This window comes from Dasypus novemcinctus, chromosome 2, assembly GCF_030445035.2.
Source record: "Dasypus novemcinctus isolate mDasNov1 chromosome 2, mDasNov1.1.hap2, whole genome shotgun sequence".
Lineage (NCBI taxonomy): Eukaryota > Metazoa > Chordata > Mammalia > Cingulata > Dasypodidae > Dasypus > Dasypus novemcinctus.
This window is the reverse complement of record NC_080674.1, coordinates 184,186,595-184,197,533: the sequence shown is the minus strand read 5'-3', so window position 1 is coordinate 184,197,533 and position 10,939 is coordinate 184,186,595. Positions and strand designations below refer to the sequence as shown.

The 10,939-nt window shown below is 51.5% G+C and overlaps 2 long non-coding RNA genes across 6 annotated transcripts in view; one reads left to right on the top strand and one right to left on the bottom strand.

The window, feature by feature from the left end:
* The window catches only part of LOC111759152 (uncharacterized), a 37,771-nt gene extending 36,276 nt beyond the window's left edge, over nucleotides 1–1,495 (bottom strand). For all 3 annotated transcript variants that reach the window (XR_009182004.1, XR_009182006.1, XR_009182010.1), the window contains exon 1: nucleotides 1,417–1,495. This is a non-coding gene — a long non-coding RNA (uncharacterized lncRNA). The remainder of the gene's footprint in view (nucleotides 1–1,416) is intronic.
* An 836-nt stretch (nucleotides 1,496–2,331) lies between these two features.
* On the top strand, nucleotides 2,332–10,414 carry LOC101427983 (uncharacterized). 3 transcript variants are annotated; one of them, XR_188764.3, is made up of 4 exons: nucleotides 2,332–3,047; nucleotides 3,141–3,218; nucleotides 3,335–3,436; nucleotides 5,812–10,414. It is a non-coding gene; the product is annotated as an uncharacterized lncRNA (long non-coding RNA). The 3 variants fall into 3 exon arrangements; XR_002793236.2 differs by lacking the exon at nucleotides 5,812–10,414 and adding an exon at nucleotides 4,021–4,977; XR_009182013.1 differs by lacking the exon at nucleotides 5,812–10,414 and adding an exon at nucleotides 3,791–4,977.
* Nucleotides 10,415–10,939: the final 525 nt, after the last annotated feature.

The window sequence follows — 10,939 nt, the reverse complement described above, 5'->3', positions numbered from 1 at the left end:
GAACTGGGTCCCAGGTGCCTGCTACCTAGTTGCTCTGCTTTCCCTAAGGCTCTGCCCCAGTAGCAGAGAGGACACTTTGCCGGTCACCAAGTACTTTATATATCATTCGATTCTCACAGCTCCCTAGGGGGTAAGTACTATTACCTCCATTTTACAGACGCTGAAGCCAAAGAGCTTGAATCCCTGGCCCCACAATCCGCACCCTTGACAACCGTACCAGGCAGCAAGATGGAAGGGGTGGGGTGGGGAGGAGCCCATGCCCCTCTCCCTTCAAGGCCACGAGCTGGGAGGTCCACAGAGCCCTTCCTGCCATAGCCCAGTGGGCAGAACCCCCGATGGGAGCCCTGGTGCAAGGAAGGATGAGAAACGCACCCACCACTGGGTGGACCTGTCTATGCCCAGCTGAATTGCTGTGACTTCCTGGAATGGCTCCCCTGATCTTTGTTCCATGAACTATGCCACCGTCGTTCAAGACTCATTTCACCTTCACTGGGAAGACTCTCCCACTCCCCACCCCTGGTTGGGGTAAATGCCCTCTCCATGCTCCCATAAGCTCCTGGGATTCCTTCTATTTCAGTTACCACATATTATTATGAGATCCTCCCTGGACACAACAGGCTATAGTATGCTTGGCCCACTGTGATTTTAAAAATAAGATAAAATAAAAAATCACACAAAAATCCAAAGATATGGCTTCCCTTTAAAAAGGTACAGCAACATGGGGCAGTTCTTCCTGCATAGTCAACTGGAGCTCTCTTCCATTCACACAGTCCTCACCGCTCCCCATTGCCTCACACTGCTTCATTTAAGTCTGCGGCCTGCTGGCCCTGTAGAAACCTGTGATTGCAACTCCTGGTTAATATGTGTTTTTTTCCCCTACCAAGCTGTAGGTTTCTCTGGGAGCAAGGTGTGCTTCATCTGGCTATAACTTGTACTTGGCAGGCAGTGGAGTCTCAAAAAGGTCTATCGTGAACATTCAGGACTAAATTGCATTGTTGCACAGGCTCACATTCCACCCACACCCTCCCCAACCCTCCCTTCTAAAGAAATCTATATTTGTGTTTGCAAAATGGGAGCTTCCAAGCAACTTCTCACTGGAAAGCCTCTCTAAATGTCAGAAATGCGGCAGCTTGGCCCGGCGTGTGGGCCTCTTAATGGCTGGGTGGCCCCTGGGTAGTGTTTCCCTGCAGCGGCATTGCTCTTAGAGGCAGGGAAGCAAAGGCAGCCTTGGAAGAAAGCCCGTCCCCTCTGCCACCCTGAGCCCCCCAGCCCACCCCCCATGTCCTTTCCCACTTCTCTTTTCCTGTCAAAACCTTGTCTATCCGACAGGTGGTTATTTATCTATTTTTTGGTCAGCTGTAATCGGAGCGGGAAGGATGGGAAATAAGGGCCGGTGCCCACGTGAAATAGCCTTACCAGGGTCCCCGGGGAGAATCCGGCGAGGCGAGCTGGGGGGGTCCCCAGTGCCTGGGCCCCGAGGTGGCCTGTTTACCAAAGCGAAGTGAAGCTCTGGGTCAGCTGTCCGGGGAACGGGATGGCTGGCGGGCTCCTGGGCAGGGCGCCGGCGCAGGCTTGGCTGGGCGGGAGGAACCCTTCCTTCCCAGTGCTGCAGCCGGGTGGCCCCGGGGCTTAGCGACTCTGATAAGGGGTCAGCAGGCAAATGTCAGCCCTCGGCTGAATGCTCCTCTCGGCCCCGCCTCAGCAGCGCCCAGGCCGCCGCTCTCCCTTTGCTCACCCCTCCCCACTTCTGTTCAGCTGGAGGAAGGCTGAGCCTTGGTTTCAAAGTCCTCGGGGCCCACCTTGCCCTGTCTCTGGCAGGAAAAGCAAGCCCCAGTTCCCGGGTGCCCCAGTGTCTGAAAGCACATTGAAAACAGCCGTGAGTAGCCCGCCGTCCTAGAAGGGGAGGGTGGGTGCCGGCCACGGGCCATCGCTGGAGCGGGTGGGGGAGGCTGAAGTCTGCAGCAGGAAGGACAGGGAACAGCGTGGCCCTGCGCTGCCGGCCCGTGAACACGTCGGTGCCAGACACCCGAGCCCCGGGACCGCAGGGTCCAAGACCAAATGCGCCTAGCAGGTCTTGGGGCATGCCACGCGGCGGAGCAGCGCCTCTTTGCTTCCTTTGCTTTTCCAACCTGGGAGTTAACACCAGGCGTGAGGAGAGTCCCGCCTGCCGGGGAGTCCAGGCCACCGCGGACCGCGCTCGCCCGGAAGTGCTGCCCACGCCCTCACCGTCGGGCAGCCCCCCTGATTGCCGCGGGCTGTTGGCCAGAGGTCGTGGCTCTCCTCCGCCCGGGCTCTGACCCTCATCTAGGCTGGGCCAGGCCACTGGACGTGGTACTCTCAGGACGGCTTCCCAGAAGGCCAAGGCAGGAGGGGCGAGACATCCAAAAACCCTGCCTCGGAAATCTCGCCAGACCACCTCCGGCACATTCTATTGGCGGGAGCAGGTCACAAGACCAGCCCAGATTCAACTACTGGAAAAGAGACTCCATGCCTGCGGGGCCGCTGCAAAGGCACGTTGCCCGGGGGACTGCATGCCGAGTGGGAGGGATCTGTGACCGTACCTGCAATCGGCCATCCCAGCCTTCGGGAACCTCAGCATTCCCTTCGTTGTCCCTACCTGTGGAGTAGCCCCTTCACTCAGATCTCTCAGGTCCTCTGAGAGAAGTTCTCTTTTCCCGCCAGGACCTTCAGGGATATAGCGTGTAACCGTGAAGCCATCTCCATTCGCGGTGTAATTACTATTAATGCTGACGTGCCTATAACAGGGTAGACAGGTAGCCCTTGCCTTGCTGGCTGTCGGAGTCGTGGCGTCCCACTTACTCCCTTGTCCATTTACGCCTGTGGCATTACAGCCACAATCTGACGCTTCACGAAGGACGATGTACTATCTCAGCAGGAAGAGCTTGCACTTGCCGCGCAGGCGCCGTGAAGGAGCCTGTGTGTTCAAGGTCTGATTCGTTGTTCTCAACAGCCTGAGAAGGAGGCTCCATCTCATCCCCGCTTCACAGAGGAGCAAGCTGGGGCACCGAGACGTTGATTAGCTTACGGTGAGTCACACAGCAACTGGGTGGACAATCGTTAAAATCTTTCCAAAGACATTTTTTCTGAATTCTACAACCTCGGTGTTGTAATTTTTTCAGCTCATGAAAAGTCAGGGATTAGAGAGAATTTAAGACGTTTGAGCGGCAAACACCCTGTCATGCAATCAAATAAGCATGGTATGTCTCTCTTTTGTACCGTGTAATAGAAAATCCCTTTGAAATGCTATAAAATAGTTAGGACATGCCTATATAATATGTATTAAACTTGTCCCTGTTTGTGTTGATTTTTATAGAAAGCCACTTATCAGAAGCTTGGGCTGGAATGTGTCCCTGAAAATCAGACGTAGATTAAATTATTTGGACTTGCCACCCAATTTTATGACATGTACTATCAGGTATGGCCTTTTTTGGTTCTCCAACAGGGGCTTGCTTTGGCTGCCGGCTGTACCCAAGTCCGTTCTCACTAGCCTGTTATCCAGGGCTGCTAATGCTCCAGAAATCAGACCTTTCATGCAGGTTGAGTTCCCGGGGCCTGGCTGGCGTACCATGATTGGGGGAGCACTCCAAACCTCTATCCCTGGGGGAAGATGAGAAAGGGATTCTTGCTTAGTGGGTACCGTTTGGGGGATGAAAAGGCTTGGGTAATGGATGGTGGTGGTGGTAGCACTACATTGTGAATGTAATTAATGCCCCTGGAGATGTTTAACCAATTTTAACCAACATGGCCATTTTAATTCTATCTATGTTAGTCAGGATTCTCTAGGGAAGAAGAACCGACAGGAGATATCCACAAATAGCACGAGATTTTATAAAACTGTCTCACGCAACTATGGAGATGCACAAGTCCAAATTCTGAAGGGCAGGCGGCAAGCCAGAGACTCAGATGAATGTTCTTGTCGAATTCCCCGGGAGACACTGGCTGTCCGAATTAGAGATGGGAATTCTCTCTCTGAATGCTGAAATCACTTCTCCTTTTAAGGTCTTCAGCTGATTGGATGAGACGTCACTCATTGTCGATGGCAAATCAGCTCACTGATGATGAAAGTCCATAAAGTGCCCTTGTATTAAAATTAGCCCAGATCTCACGTGACCAGACCACAGGGCCCCATTACCTGGGCAAGCCGATGCATCAGCCTAACCAGCACACTACCTGTGTATCTATTGATCACCATAAAATAAAATCACCACACACAAAACTCCACCAGTTTGGCTCTCCGCTCAATGCCCAGAATAAATAGGCAGAATCCCTAGAAAGCACTCACCTGAGGAGCGGAGCCCGTCCGTTTTGTGGAGGGAGCTTCCGTCATTGACGGGAGGAGGCAATGCTTCACTCTCACCTGGAGGCTGCCGTGGCTCCCTGACAGCCCTGCTTCCCACTTGACGACTTCTTCCTTCATTTCTCCCTAGAGAGAGCTGAATGAACTTAAAAACACAAATCAGGTCGTGCCTCTCCCCTGCCTACAAAACTACCACAAAATATTCAGGGTCACGCTCAAACTCCCATGCCATGTCCCCTCTGCCCACCACACTCTAGCCCCACTGGCTTCCTCACTGCTCTAAAGGCGTGCTAAGCTCACTCCCTGCTCAGTGGCTTTGTGCTTGCTGTTCCCTTTATGCACGGTGCTCTTCCCTAAGATTTCTGTATGGCTGGTTCCTTCTCATCAGGTCTCACCTTGACTGTCACCTCCGCGGGGAAGCCCTCCAGTCTTTCTCCTTCGCATCCCTCAGTTTTCCTATTATCACAGCATTTGCCGTTACATAATATCTTTCTGTTTATTTGGTTCTATTCCTTCTTTCCCTCATGAGAAGAGAAGCCCCATGAGGGCAGCAGCATTGCCTTAGCTCATTCTCCACCACTTCTCCAGTACCTCAAACAGTGTTGAACCTAGTAGATGCTCAACAAATGGGTGCTAAGTAAATAAAGTGGCTTGGTTTATGATGTTGTAACATTCTGTGATAGGCTGAAATATGTCTCTGAAAAGTAATCTCCATCCTAGGGAGCAGATGTGGCTCGAGCAGTTGAGCACCTACCTCTCACATAGGAGGTCCCAGGTTGGGTTCTCGATGCCTCCTGAAAAACCAGAAACAAACAACAAGCAAAACAAATGAAAAACCAACTCAGGGAAACCGATGTGGCTCAGTGGTTGGGTGCTGGCTTCCCACATATGAGGTCCTGGATTCACTCCCAGCCCCCTGTACCTAAAAAAAAAAAAAAAAAAAAAAAAATTAATCCTGTCCTAATTCCTGGTGCATGCTACCTTGAATGGCAAAATTTTTAAAAAGGGGGAGGGAACATCTTTGCCAGTGTGATTAAAGAACATGAGTTGGGGGCATGCTCCTGGGTTGTCTGAATGTGTGTCCTTATAAGAGGGAGGCAGAGAGAGATGTGACACACACAGAGCAGAAGGCGATGTGAAAATGGAGCAGAGGGAGGTTTGACGTGTTGGCACTGAAGCTCGGAGTGGTGCAGCCACAAGCCGAGGTGTTCCGGCAGCCACCAAAAGCTGCACAAGGCCAGGAACCGAGTGTCTGCCAGAGCCAGCCCGGCCAGCACCTTGGCTTCAGCCCAGGGACACTGATCTTGGACTTCTGGCCTCCAGAACCATGGGAGAATCCCTTTCCATTGTTTCCAGCCGCCCCAGTTTGTGGTCATTGGTCACAGCAGGCACAGGAAACGTGCCCACTTTAATTCTCCTACTCTTCACGCTCAGCTTAGCGCTCGGCATCGGCTGACGTTAGCCATGCCTTGTGTTTTGCTTCATTCTTTCAGGTCCACTTTGGGCAGAACGACTGAGAAGCTGTGGCTTTGAGAGCAATGTTGACAGACGAAAATGTGGTAACGTGGAACGTGGCCAGCAGGAGTGGACAGGGCCTCCAGGCTGTGAGCAGCTGAGGGGAAGGACTGCGCTGAGACGGGGTGGCTCTGGGACAGGGCGGGGCCGTGGCTGGAGCCGGGCTCAGGCCCGGGCAGACCTGGTTCCCACCCAGCTTGGCCAGCTGGTGGTTGGGAGCTGTATGGACCCCGGAAAAATATGTCCTTACCTCTATTCCAGCCCTGAGGGTGTGAACCCATTCTAAGGAGGACCTTTTGATGAGGCCCTGCAGCTAAGGTGGGGCCCACCTCAAACACTATGGGTCTTTATCTTATTCCTGGAGTCCTTTATAAGCAGACTGCAATTCAGACCGAGAAAAAACCACGGGAAGCAAGAAGCTGTGTGTCAGCAGAGCCCAGAAGGGTAGGGAGAGGCCAGGGAAGACACCATGTGCCTTGCCATGTGACAGAGGAGCCGGGACCAAGGGTCCAGCCGCCAGCCCAGAACACCAGTCTTCAGGGAGAACGCAGCGCCGTGATGACGCCTGATGCCCTGATTTGGACTTTCTCTTAGCCTCAAAGCCATAAGCTTTTTAAATTTCCATTTTTTAAGCCAACCCATTGCATAATATTTGCTAGAGCAGCCAAGGAAACCAAAACGGCCGGTCGCTAGTTGGGTTATCTCGAGGATGACTGAGAAGCAGTGGCTTTGAGAGCAATGTTTTTTTTTGTTTGTTTTTGTTTTTTTTTTTAAAGATTTATTTATTTATTTAATTTCCCTCCCTCCCCTGGTTGTCTCTTCTTGGTGTCTATTTGCTGCGTCTTGTTTCTTTGTCCGCTTCTGTTGTCGTCAGCGGCACAGGAAGTGTGGGCGGCGCCATTCCTGGGCAGGCTGCTCTTTCTTTTCACGCTGGGCGGCTTTCCTCACGGGCGCACTCCTTTGCGCGTGGGGCTCCCCCACGCGGGGGACACCCTTGCGTGGCACGGCACTCCTTGCGCGCATCAGCACTGCGCATGGCCAGCTCCACACGGGTCAAGGAGGCCCGGGGCTTGAACCGCGGACCTCCCATATGGTAGACGGACGCCCTAACCACTGGGCCAAAGTCCGTTTCCCAAGAGAGCAATGTTGATAGGTAAAAATGCAGTAAGGTAGAACATTGGGTTATCTCAGGGATGTTCCCATGTCTTTCCAAGGCTCAGTCTCCTCATCTATAAAATGATGATATAATAGTGGCTTTTTCATAGGATTGCTCATTTATTCAGAACATTTTGAGTCCTTACTTTGTGCCAGTCATAGAACGTGTTGCTGTGAAATTCAAATGATGAACCAAAGAGTCCAGGCCCTGGCCCCGGAGCTTACTCCTGGGTAATTCGCACACAGGACTTAGCACAGGGCTGCACCCAGCAAGTCCCCAGTGGCTGTCACCTGCAGTCATGGGGGCCCACGTGGACTCTTAAAGTGTCTGGCAGGCAGCAGCACCCAAATGTTTTAAATGAATGATCAAATTCTCACCACACCAATATAATGGTTCCTTTCATTTATATATCAATTCATTTGATTTCCATACAATTCTCTAAGGTAGGTGAAGTAGAGATTATTAGTAGTAGCATTGACCCGTGAAGACACTGACAGAAAGAATACATCCCAGTGGGCACTCAATGAATGGAAGGCCCAGATCTTGTCTCTGGATCCAGCGTCTTCCACATAAATGAAGGTGGCCAGAGACACAACTGAGGACAGGGGCAGAGTTGGGAGTGTCATCCTTCAAGGTATTTTTTGTTTGTTTGTTTGCTCATTGGTTGGTTTGAGAATGAAGGCCTTTCAGCAAAGCATGCCCTGTCTCGTTGCCACAGTCCATGCTGTTCCCTATTATCTCACACCCAGCAAGACTGATTCACTTTCACCATCTGCCTGACTCAGAAGACATTTGACTTTGCAACCCCTGAGAACCCAGCACTGCTGGGCCCAGAAGCTTCCGTAGTGCATCTGGGGGCACACAGACAGACAGCCTCAATCCAGCTCCAGGCGGTTCCCCGTCCAGAGTTCCAGTCACAGCGTTAGCTTCTTGAACAAGTGTCAGCATTTTGTTCTCAGCAGACTTGCAGATCAGACGTCAGCCACAGGCCCTCAGCTGGCAGCTTGTGAGAAGGCTGGGCTGGAGAATTGAGAGTGCCCTTGGTCTTCAGAGATGACAGTGCTCCAAGGAACAGGGCCACAGATGAAGGCTGACAACCAAGCCTGGGGTCCAGCCTGCTCCCTGGAAGCTGACCCCCTCCTACACGATGCCAGCTCTTGGCATTTCACGAATCAGGCAATCTCCCAGCCTTCTGAGAGCTATATCACCTAGCTGATGGCATTACCGCACAGATAGGGCTCTAAGAGGGAGGAGAGGGGGTGAAATTAGATTTCTCTTTGCAGAAACAAAGACAAAACACACACACTCTTCTTGTCCACCCTGGGAGGGCTGCCAGGGGAGGGCTGGTTCGTGCCAGGCATGCGAAGCCCATGCGTGGGCTCTCACTGCTTGCTTCAGCAGTTCCTGGCAAAGTGCATTGGAGCTTTCCGGCTTTGAAATCCAATTGTCTGCCTATGGCTGTGAATCCCATCTCCAAAGGCAAAAAATAAAAAGTGGTGGGGAGGGACAATTTTCACGGCACCAGCTGAGATGGGAACATTTTAAGCATTTGACATTATACCTTTGGGGGAGGCCGATTTTTTAAAAGCCAGCCTCAGAAGCTCATGTTTAAAAGTGAAAGATCCATAAATGCAGCTTCTGTCAGTAATGAGAAAATGGAAATCACAAGCAAACACCAGAAAACTCATTTCACCGGAATCTTAATGATCTCCAGCGTAATTGGGCTGGTCTCTCAAATCAAGAGGTGGACAGTGACAGCCACAGATTTTCATACACGGGTCAGATGGGTTCATGTTTTTTTTTAATTGGCCTCATTTTTAAGCCATGTGCTTGTCATGATGCCTTAATCCTGTCCCTGTACCCTAGGGGAAAAAAATGCTCTCTCTCAAAATAAAATGCAGCCTTTCAATGGTAAAATGAGCCTCCCTCTCTTGCAAACAGATTTCTTATCATGTGACTGATCCGCTGTGGGTGAACTTGCATTTCTCTTGCATAAGAGCAATTTCCTGAAGGGGGAAAAAAAAGGAGGGGAGGATCAAACTGCTGACTGCTCCTTGCTTTCCATATTATCATCTTCAGTCTCAGTGCTTGGCGAAGATGGAGAAGCAGCTGCCTTCGTTTCAGGACGATGGCTATCAATCTTTCAGATGGCAGTGGGATGTTTGGGACTGTCTAAGAAGCAGCCGGGTTTCCTTCCATTTGTTTCATTCTGTGGGGCTCACGAGAAAGAACAAATTCTTTGACAGTCATCCGGGTTCCCCAGGAAAAACCATACTCTCCGGTATAATCTTATAGCAGTTTACAGTTCAACAAGGATTCACGAATTAGAAAACCCGGAGGTAAATTAGCGGCCTTCACTTAGGATGTTTAAAACAAGGAATGAGATCTTGAAAGTAATAAAAAATAATCATGAGCCTTGGGATAAAAAAAAAAAGTCATTTCTCAAGTGTGCTAACAGGAGCAAAGGGCGACAGCAGCCATCAGTTAAATACAGTACTAGCTCTTTGGCAGACATTGGCCTTACCTCGCCATCTCAGGGCGGCTGCAGACTCATCTTGGCCAGTTCACTTCCCGTCAGCCCCAGGTTCTGTTCTGGCCTTCGGCTTTGTCCCACCCAGAGAGGGCAGTGAAGCCAGCCCCAGGGCCAGTGTGAAGGTCGGCCTTACGGGGACATGGTGGCTGGCTGTCCAGGAAGCAGGTGGAGAACGGGTGGGGGAAATGGCCTACTATAGCAGTTTGATATGGTCATGGATTCCAAAAACAGATAGGGATTATCTGGTCTGTACCTGGGCATGACTGAGTTAAGGTTATGGGTTTAATTGGGCCAGTCAGTAGGGCATTGAGTCCCCGCCCCTTGGTGGGTGGGGACTCACAGATAAAAGGCATGGCAAAGGACAGAGTTGAGGGTCTCAATGTTGGAGTTTGATGCTGAGATCTTAAGCTGGAGCCTCAGGGAAAAGACAGAGCCGTTCACCTGATATTCTACAGCTGACCTCATGGAGAGAGGCAAAACCTAGAGAGCCTCACAATCTACAGCTGACCTTGTGGAGAGAACAGAGGAGCTGAGCCCAGAGGAACCCAGGAAGCCTGAACCCTCACAGACGTCAGCAGCCATCTTGCTCCAACACTTGAAGATAGACTTTGGTGAGGGAAGTAACTTATGCTTATGGCCTGGTAGCTGTAAGCTCCTACCCCAAATAAATACCCTTTATAAAAACCAACCAACTTCAGGTATTTTGCATCAGCACCCTTTGGCTGACTAATACAGCTACCATTCTCCATTGATTTGATAAATGCTTGCTGTACTCCTACTGGCTCATGCTAGATGTCAGAGACAAGAGTCAGCAAAGTAAGACCCCATTCCAGCTCTTTTGGAGTTTATGGGAAACACAACTCTAACCAAATAAACTCACAAATGAATGTTAGTTTGCAGCTTTGCTGAGTGCTGTGGGGGCCACGTGGGCACAACTGGGAGACCAGACCTTGTTGGGGGAGGGAGTTGGCTGGCGGCTGCCGTTCATTATCGCTGAGTGCATTTTACATGGTCCTAGCTGGGGACTTCGCAAACGTTCTCTTCGTTTACTCCTCACACCAGCCGGGTGAGGTGGCAGCTGGGATCATCTCAGGGGAGGACCCTTAGGCCCAGAGAAGGATGATTACTTGCCCAAGGTCACAGAGCATATTATGTGGACAAGCCCGGACTCAAAGCACGGGGGCCAGACCTCGGAGCCCCTGACCGCCCCAACATCACTGCCCTGCCAGGAGGGGGGTGGGAATAGGGAAGGCCAGGGTCCCCCGAGTCCTTACTCCCAGCCCTGGTCTCCTCTCCTCCAGGGCAAGCACACACACATGCGCGCATGCGCGCGCTTCCTGCTCTCCGGTTCCCAGAAACCCGCATGACCCTCAGGCTGCTGCAAGCGCAGCAGATGAGATGTTCCTTCTGGTCCCGC